This window comes from Chamaea fasciata, unplaced genomic scaffold, assembly GCF_029207755.1.
Source record: "Chamaea fasciata isolate MVZ Bird 193981 ecotype frontalis unplaced genomic scaffold, bChaFas1.0.hap1 SCAF_151, whole genome shotgun sequence".
Taxonomy (NCBI): Eukaryota; Metazoa; Chordata; class Aves; order Passeriformes; family Sylviidae; genus Chamaea; species Chamaea fasciata.
Genome location: NW_027094236.1, coordinates 69,922 through 77,031, shown reverse-complemented (window position 1 = coordinate 77,031; position 7,110 = coordinate 69,922). Strand labels below are relative to the sequence as shown.

Genomic DNA, 7,110 nt, shown 5'->3' with positions numbered 1-7,110 from the left:
CTACTTTGTTTTTATTGCTCCCTCTGAAATGCGCCTCGACAGCCTGGACAGCAGGCTGCTGCTGGTAACACTGTGCACGGGTAGGAGGAGACCTGGTCGGGGCTGGGAAGGAAAAAACGGCACCACGGTGGTCACAGCTTTCTCCCTTCAGGAGTTTTATGGAGCAGAAAATACAGAGCTTTTGCCAACTGCGCTCTCTGTGACATCCCGACGTCCAGCGGGCACGGAGGTCATTTCTCATCTTTCTTGCCAACAGCCAAACCCCCAGGCGCCCGGGGGAAGAAAGAGTATGGGGAAAAAAAAAAGGAACAAAGAAAACATGAAAAAATAAACCAAAACTATAGAAAATAATAAATAAAATTAAAATACCAAAAGAAAAAAATTTCAAAGTAACAAAAAAGTGGAAAAAAAATTTAAACAAAAAATTAAAATAAAAAACTAAAAGTAGTTTTAACAAGTAAATAAATAGCTAAAGAAAAAAATATAAAAATTAAAAAACGGAAGAAAAAGTCTTTGAAAAACCACAAAACGCAACATGAGAAACCACAACAAAAGAGCATAAAAATACAAAAATAACAAGAAATAAAATACAAAATTAAATAAATGCAGCTTTCACCTCCTGCCACTGCCTAAAAAAGCACCATGGCTTTCCTCAATTATGCAGCAATAAGGGAAACAAACCCAGTGCCCCCCAGAACAGAAGGTTTTCTAGACAATTCCCACTTTTGCTTGGAAACAAATTCTATTTTAGTGGGAAGCTCATTTTGGACAAACACCCAAATGTGCCAAGGTAGGAAAGAACCAGCCCCCTGTGTCCAAGGAACAGCAGCTAGGCCTGGATTCAGGTTTTAATGGCATTTATGTAATTAAAAATGCAGTAAATTGAACTTTACAAAGAGATGAATCATGGCAAATAAATACTTCAACGTTTTCTTGGGAATTCACAGAATTTTGTGGAGATGGTGCTGGACAATTCCTGATTTACCAACATTAATTGGATAAATTTCCTTGGAAATGTGCTCTACAAGGTGCAAAAATTCCAATTAGGATGGAAAATTGGAATAAATAAATATTCCCTTACTAAAATCAGAGAGAAAATCAGAGTTATTCCTTCAAATAAAAGGAAGGAATAACATCTAAATCCAAGCTTGCCTGGAAAACAAGCTCAGGAATTTCTAACATTGAAAACTTTTGCAAGAGTCATGAAGTTGGTGAAAGTTCATGGAATGATGATTTAAAATCTGCTTCCTCTGCTCTAATTTAAAGGGAAGTGGGAATTCAACAGGTCCAGTTACTCCTATCCAACCTTGGACTGGGATAAGGCCTTCCAGTGGCTTCACTTCCTACTGGCTCTCTCCTTTTTGCCCACAACCTGGAAGAGGAAAAGCAACAGGAATAAAGTCTCAAACAGGATGTCCTTGGTCCAGGCAGACTGAAATGCAGCTCCCAGGGAGGGAGGCCAGGCTGTGCCTCGGGGAGCTCCGGGAATCTGGGATTGCCCGTGGGATTAAAGGGCTGGAAAAGCACACCCACCTGCCAGGTTCAGTGCTGGGACCGAGCAAGGCCGGGGCTCGGGGGCAGCAGTCAGAGCTGGGACTGCAGGAGAACACCCCAAACCCGGGTTAAACATCCAGCACGACACGCAGCACGCTCCGGGAGAAACTCGGGTGGGAGAAGCCCCGGGATGCTCCACGTTGCTTGCCCTTGGCAGCTGTGCCAGGGCCTCCATCAGAATGCTGACCTCACCGTGCAGCTCCTACAAAACAGGAGAACTTATGGGAATCGCCCAGCAATCCATGGACTTCCAGTTATTAAGAACCACAGCTGCAGCGAAAGGTGCCCAAACTCTACTGCAAACCAGCAGGTCTGAGGAGACGCAGGGATTTATTCCTGAGGGGACACAAGGATCCCTCAGCCAGCCAGGATTTCTCCCAGGCTCTTCCCACTGCTCTCTGAGGACACAAACAGCAGTTTTTCCCTGGAGTTCCCCTTTCCAACAATGCCAAGACTCATGTTCTCCTCCAACCCCAGGTTCAGGAAGGAAAGTAGGAATATTATCACTGCACAGACTGTCCAGGAGGGTGTGACTGAGGCAGCAGCACCAGCTCCCACTCCACTGCTGCTCTGGATTCCTGAGCAGCTCCTTTCCATCCTGCCCTTCCCAGCACCATTCCCTGGGTGCCATGTCCACAGACACCTTCTCCATGCAGCTTAAAACCCACAGACACCAACAGAAAGGAGATCAAAAATCAATTCACATGCTGCTAGTCAGAGAGAATGGGAGAGGCCTAAAAATCTGCATTTATTTTAGAACACTAGAGCAATTTCTTCATGACCCTGACTATCAGTGATGGGCAGATAAACACCTTCTTTAACTTACTACCTGCAAAAACATCAAGTTTCAAGTTTAGTAAAGATAAAATTTTGCTGCAAAAATAAAAGAGGTGGGATGTTGGTGTTAGTGCTTTAACCTTCGGACATTAGCGGGTATTTGTAAAACAAATTCATTATTGAAGCAGCTAACTTGAAAATAAGGGGGTTTTACAATAAAGTTGACCAAAAAAGAGTCTCAAAATTAAGATATAGGTTGCACAAATATTTAAGAAAAAAAAAGTTGTCTTTCGTGCATATAACCTGCCAGCCTCTCATGTCTTCAGTCCTTACCATTTATTTTTACCAAGGTGATGACTAAAACCTTGTCAAAAGCTCAAAAAAAAAAACAATCCAGGACAAGGCAGGTGTTTTCCCAAGTACCCCCAGTGTGGAGCTGTGTCAGCCACAAGTGTTTGCTCCCTCAGCCCAGCCCGGAGCAGGCTCCAGCTGCTGCCCAGGGGTTACCAAGGGACTCACCTGTTTCAAGCTGTAAATGCAGGTGGCCTGCACTGGAGTGCCAAAAAATGTGAAATATGTGACTCTCACCTTGAATAGCGATCGATCTTCTCAGGGGAGCCCCTCACCCAGGATGGGGGGCTCTGCCACGGATTTCATCCCTCTGCATCTGAAAGAAAGTTGGGACAAAAGTCAGAGTGCTGCAGGATACCTTGACAGCTCCACACATCTTGTGGCAATCTAGGAATACCCTCTACAGTCTAACTACACCCCACATCACAAATTTCAAGCCCCCAGCACTATTATCCTATTACCCCCACACCCAGACTGAGCATCAAGGCAGAGCAGCTCCAGGCCAAACACACACCAACACCCGTGACACAGCACAGGACAAACGAGGGGACACAACAGGGACAGAAAACTCTGGCAAGAAGAATGACCCTGAGGGTCCAGAGAACTCGGAATGAGATGACCGAGGTAAGATGGAAGGTGAGCTGGCCAGGCTCAGAGAACCCTGCAGGAACAAGATGCCATCGGGATGACTTATCCCAAGAAATGCAGAGATGGATGCCCGAGAACCCTACGGTCAGAATCCTCGACCTGTCTTTGCATTCTCACAAGACCTAACCCGCCGAATGGATCAGGGCGGTGCACGGCTGTCAGTACAGCTCAGAACAAGACCTGAAAAGGCATCGGACTGGATGCTTGTGAAGAGAGATGGATTCTGATGAGTGTCCGAGCAGCTGAGACAAAGGCACCTGGCTGAGGAGCACAGAGATCAGAAATGCTAAGACTGATGCCAGAGGTTTTGACAGGCCCCTGAAGGGCTAAGGGAAAAGACAGCACACACAAGACACCCAAGACACAGAGTGCACAACAGACACAACACACACCAGGACTGCTCTGCCCTGCACACCTCGGCACTGTGATCCAGAATGAGACTCTCCCTGGATGAAACCTAAGGGGTCACAGCTTAGACATCCCTGTCTTCAAACCTGACTCAAAAAACCTTGCTAGTGACCCCACACTCTTCTTTCATGCCCTCTACGGCTCTGAGCTCTCCACTTATCTCTCAGATGTCTGGGGAGGTGCATCCACGCCGGGTCCCAAAGAAGGCTGCCTCTCCCTCGGGGAAATTCCTGCTGTGACCAGGCTGGTGTCTCCTCGTCAGCTACAATAAAGAGAACTAAACGTGACCCTGTGCTCTTAGCAGCACATCAGCCAGAAACCAGCAATTCTGCTACTCACAGTCTCCTAAGCTTGCCTGTGTCCTCGGCCCTGTGCTTCAGCTGCGCTCAGAGGCCAACGCCGGCGTCGCAGGGTCTGGTCTAAAAATAAAGACAAAGAACAGAGCTGTAACACGGCCACCATTTACACCTCCCCTGCAAATCAAAACAGTGACCGACCTTCTCAGGGGAGCCCCCTCACCCAGGATGGGGGGCTCTGCCACAGATTTCATCCACCTGCATCTGAAAGAAAGTCAGAACAACAGTCAGAGTGCGGCAGGATACCTTGACAGCTCCACATATCTTGTGGAAATCTAGGAATACCCTCGACAGCCCTGCTACACTCCACATCACAAATTTCAAGCCCCCAGCACTATTATCCTATTACCCCTACACCCAGACTGAGCATCAAGGCAGAGCAGCTCCCGGCCAAACACACACCAACACCCGTGACACAGCACAGGACAAACGAGGGGACACAACAGGGACAGAAAACTCTGGGCAAGAAGAATGACCCTGAGGGTCCAGAGAACTATGAATGAGATGACCGAGGTGAGACTGAAGGTGAGCTGGCCAGGCTCAGAGAACCCTGCAGGAACAAGATGCCATCGGGATGACTTATCCCAAGAAATGCAGAGATGGATGCCCGAGAATCCTACGGTCAGAATCCTCTACCTGCCTTTGCATTCTCACAAGACCTAACCCGCCGGAATGGATCAGGGCGGTGCACGGCTGTCAGTACAGCTCAGAACAAGACCTGAAAAGGCATCGGACTGGATGCTTGTGAAGAGAGATGGATTCTGATGAGTGTCCGAGCAGCTGAGACAAAGGCACCTGGCTGAGGAGCACAGAGATCAGAAATGCTAAGACTGATGCCAGGGGTTTTGATAGGCCCCTCAAAGGACAAAAGGAAAAGACAAGACACCAAACAGACAGAGTGCACAACAGACAAGTGACACAACACACACCAGGACTGCTCTGCCCGGCACACCTCGGCACTCTGATCCAGAATGAGACTTTCTGTAGCCTAAGCGGTCACTTCTTGGACATCCCTGTCACCAAAAATGACTCAAAAAATCCCTCCCGGTGGCCCCTGATCCCACACCCCGCTTTCAAGCCCTCCCTGGCTCCGAGCCCTCCACTTATCTCTTGGACGTCTAGGGAAGTGAATCCACGCTGGGTGGCAAAGAAGGCCGCCTCTCCCTCAGGGAAATTCCTGCTGTTGCTGGGCTGCTGTCTCCTAGTCAGCTACAATAAAGAAAACCAAACATCAAAGCATAATCTTGGCAGCCCATCACCCAAAACCCGACAATTCTGCTACTCACTGTCTCCTAAGCTTGCCCGTGTCCTCGGCCCCGTGCTTCAGCTGCGCTCAGAGGCCAACGCCGGCGTCGCAGGGTCTGCCTGGGTAAAGAGCAGACAATGTGACGTGGCAGCGCTGGAACTTGAGGGGACCCTCCCTCCTTCTCCTCCCTGACTCACCTCAACTCCTCGCCCGTTATCCAAGACTACCTGGATGGGGCCTTCACAAGGAGAAGATCAAGGCTCCATCACAGACTCCTGGAATGCTCCCGGAGGGCTCACGGGTGAGGTGACCCGGGTCTGTCGTCCGGTTGGTGAGAGGGGAGCTCGGCCTCCTGCGAGTGGACTCCCTAAAACACACAATAACGGAGGCTTAGAGTTGCACCAGCGAGTGAGGCTTGAACAATAGCAACTGCTTCTGTCCACCCATCGCTGCTCACCTCGCCCACGTCAGCTTGACTGCTGAGATCCGGCTTTACCACCTAAAAATAAAGACAAAGAACAGAGATGTAACACAGCCACCATTTACACCTCCCCTGCAAACAGAAACAGGGACTGACCTTCTCAGGGGAGCCCCTCACCCAGGATGGGGGGCTCTGCCACATATTTCATCCCTCTGCATCTGAAAGAAAGTTCGGACAAAAGTCAGAGTGCTGCAGGATACCTTGACAGCTCCACACATCTTGTGGCAATCTAGGAATACCCTCTACAGTCTAACTACACCCCACATCACAAATTTCAAGCCCCCGGCACTATTACCCTCGTACCCCTACACCCAGACTAAGCAGCAAGGCAGAGCAGCTCCCGGCCAAACACACACCAACACCCGTGACACAGCACAGGACAAACGAGGGGACACAACAGGGACAGAAAACTCTGGCAAGAAGAATGACCCTGAGGGTCCAGAGAACTCGGAATGAGATGACCGAGGTAAGATGGAAGGTGAGCTGGCCAGGCTCAGAGAACCCTGCAGGAACAAGATGCCATCGGGATGACTTATCCCAAGAAATGCAGAGATGGATGCCCGAGAATCCTACGGTCAGAATCCTCTACCTGCCTTTGCATTCTCACAAGACCTAACCCGCCGGAATGGATCAGGGCGGTGCACGGCTGTCAGTACAGCTCAGAACAAGACCTGAAAAGGCATCGGACTGGATGCTTGTGAAGAGAGATGGATTCTGATGAGTGTCTGAGCAGCTGAGACAAAGGCACCTGGCTGAGGAGCACAGAGATCAGAAATGCTAAGACTGATGCCAGAGGTTTTGACAGGCCCCTCAAAGGACGAAAGGAAAAGACAAGACACCCAAAAGACACAAAATGCACAACAGACACAACACACCCTGGGACTGCTCTGCCCTGCACACCTCAGCACTGTGATCCAGAATGAGACTTTCCCTTAGTGTAGCCTAAGGGGTCACATCTGGGACATCCCCATCTCCAAACCCGACTCAAGAAATCCCTCCCGCTGACCCCTGCCCTGGCACCCCGCTTTCATCCTCTCCCTAGTTCCGAGCCCTCCACTTATCTCTCAGATGTCTGGGGAGGTGAATCCACGCTGGGTCCCAAAGAAGGCCGCCTATGCCTCTGGGAAATTCCTCCTGTCACTGGGCTGCTGTCTCCTAGTCAGCTACAATAAAGAAAACCAAACATCAAAGCATAATCTTAGCTGCACATCAGCCAAAAACCAGCAGCTCTGCTACTCACCGTCTCTTAAGCAGGACCGGGTCCTCGGGCCCCGTGTGTGCTTCAGCTG

General features: G+C 49.5%; 1 long non-coding RNA gene across 1 annotated transcript; it reads right to left on the bottom strand.

Annotated features, from left to right (window-relative positions):
- Nucleotides 1-5,550: 5,550 nt before the first annotated feature.
- On the bottom strand, nucleotides 5,551-6,065 carry LOC136304723 (uncharacterized). The gene is made up of 3 exons (XR_010724759.1): nucleotides 5,918-6,065; nucleotides 5,798-5,839; nucleotides 5,551-5,707 (listed from the first exon to the last, which is right to left on the bottom strand). It is a non-coding gene; the product is annotated as an uncharacterized lncRNA (long non-coding RNA).
- Between the last annotated feature and the right edge of the window lie 1,045 nt (nucleotides 6,066-7,110).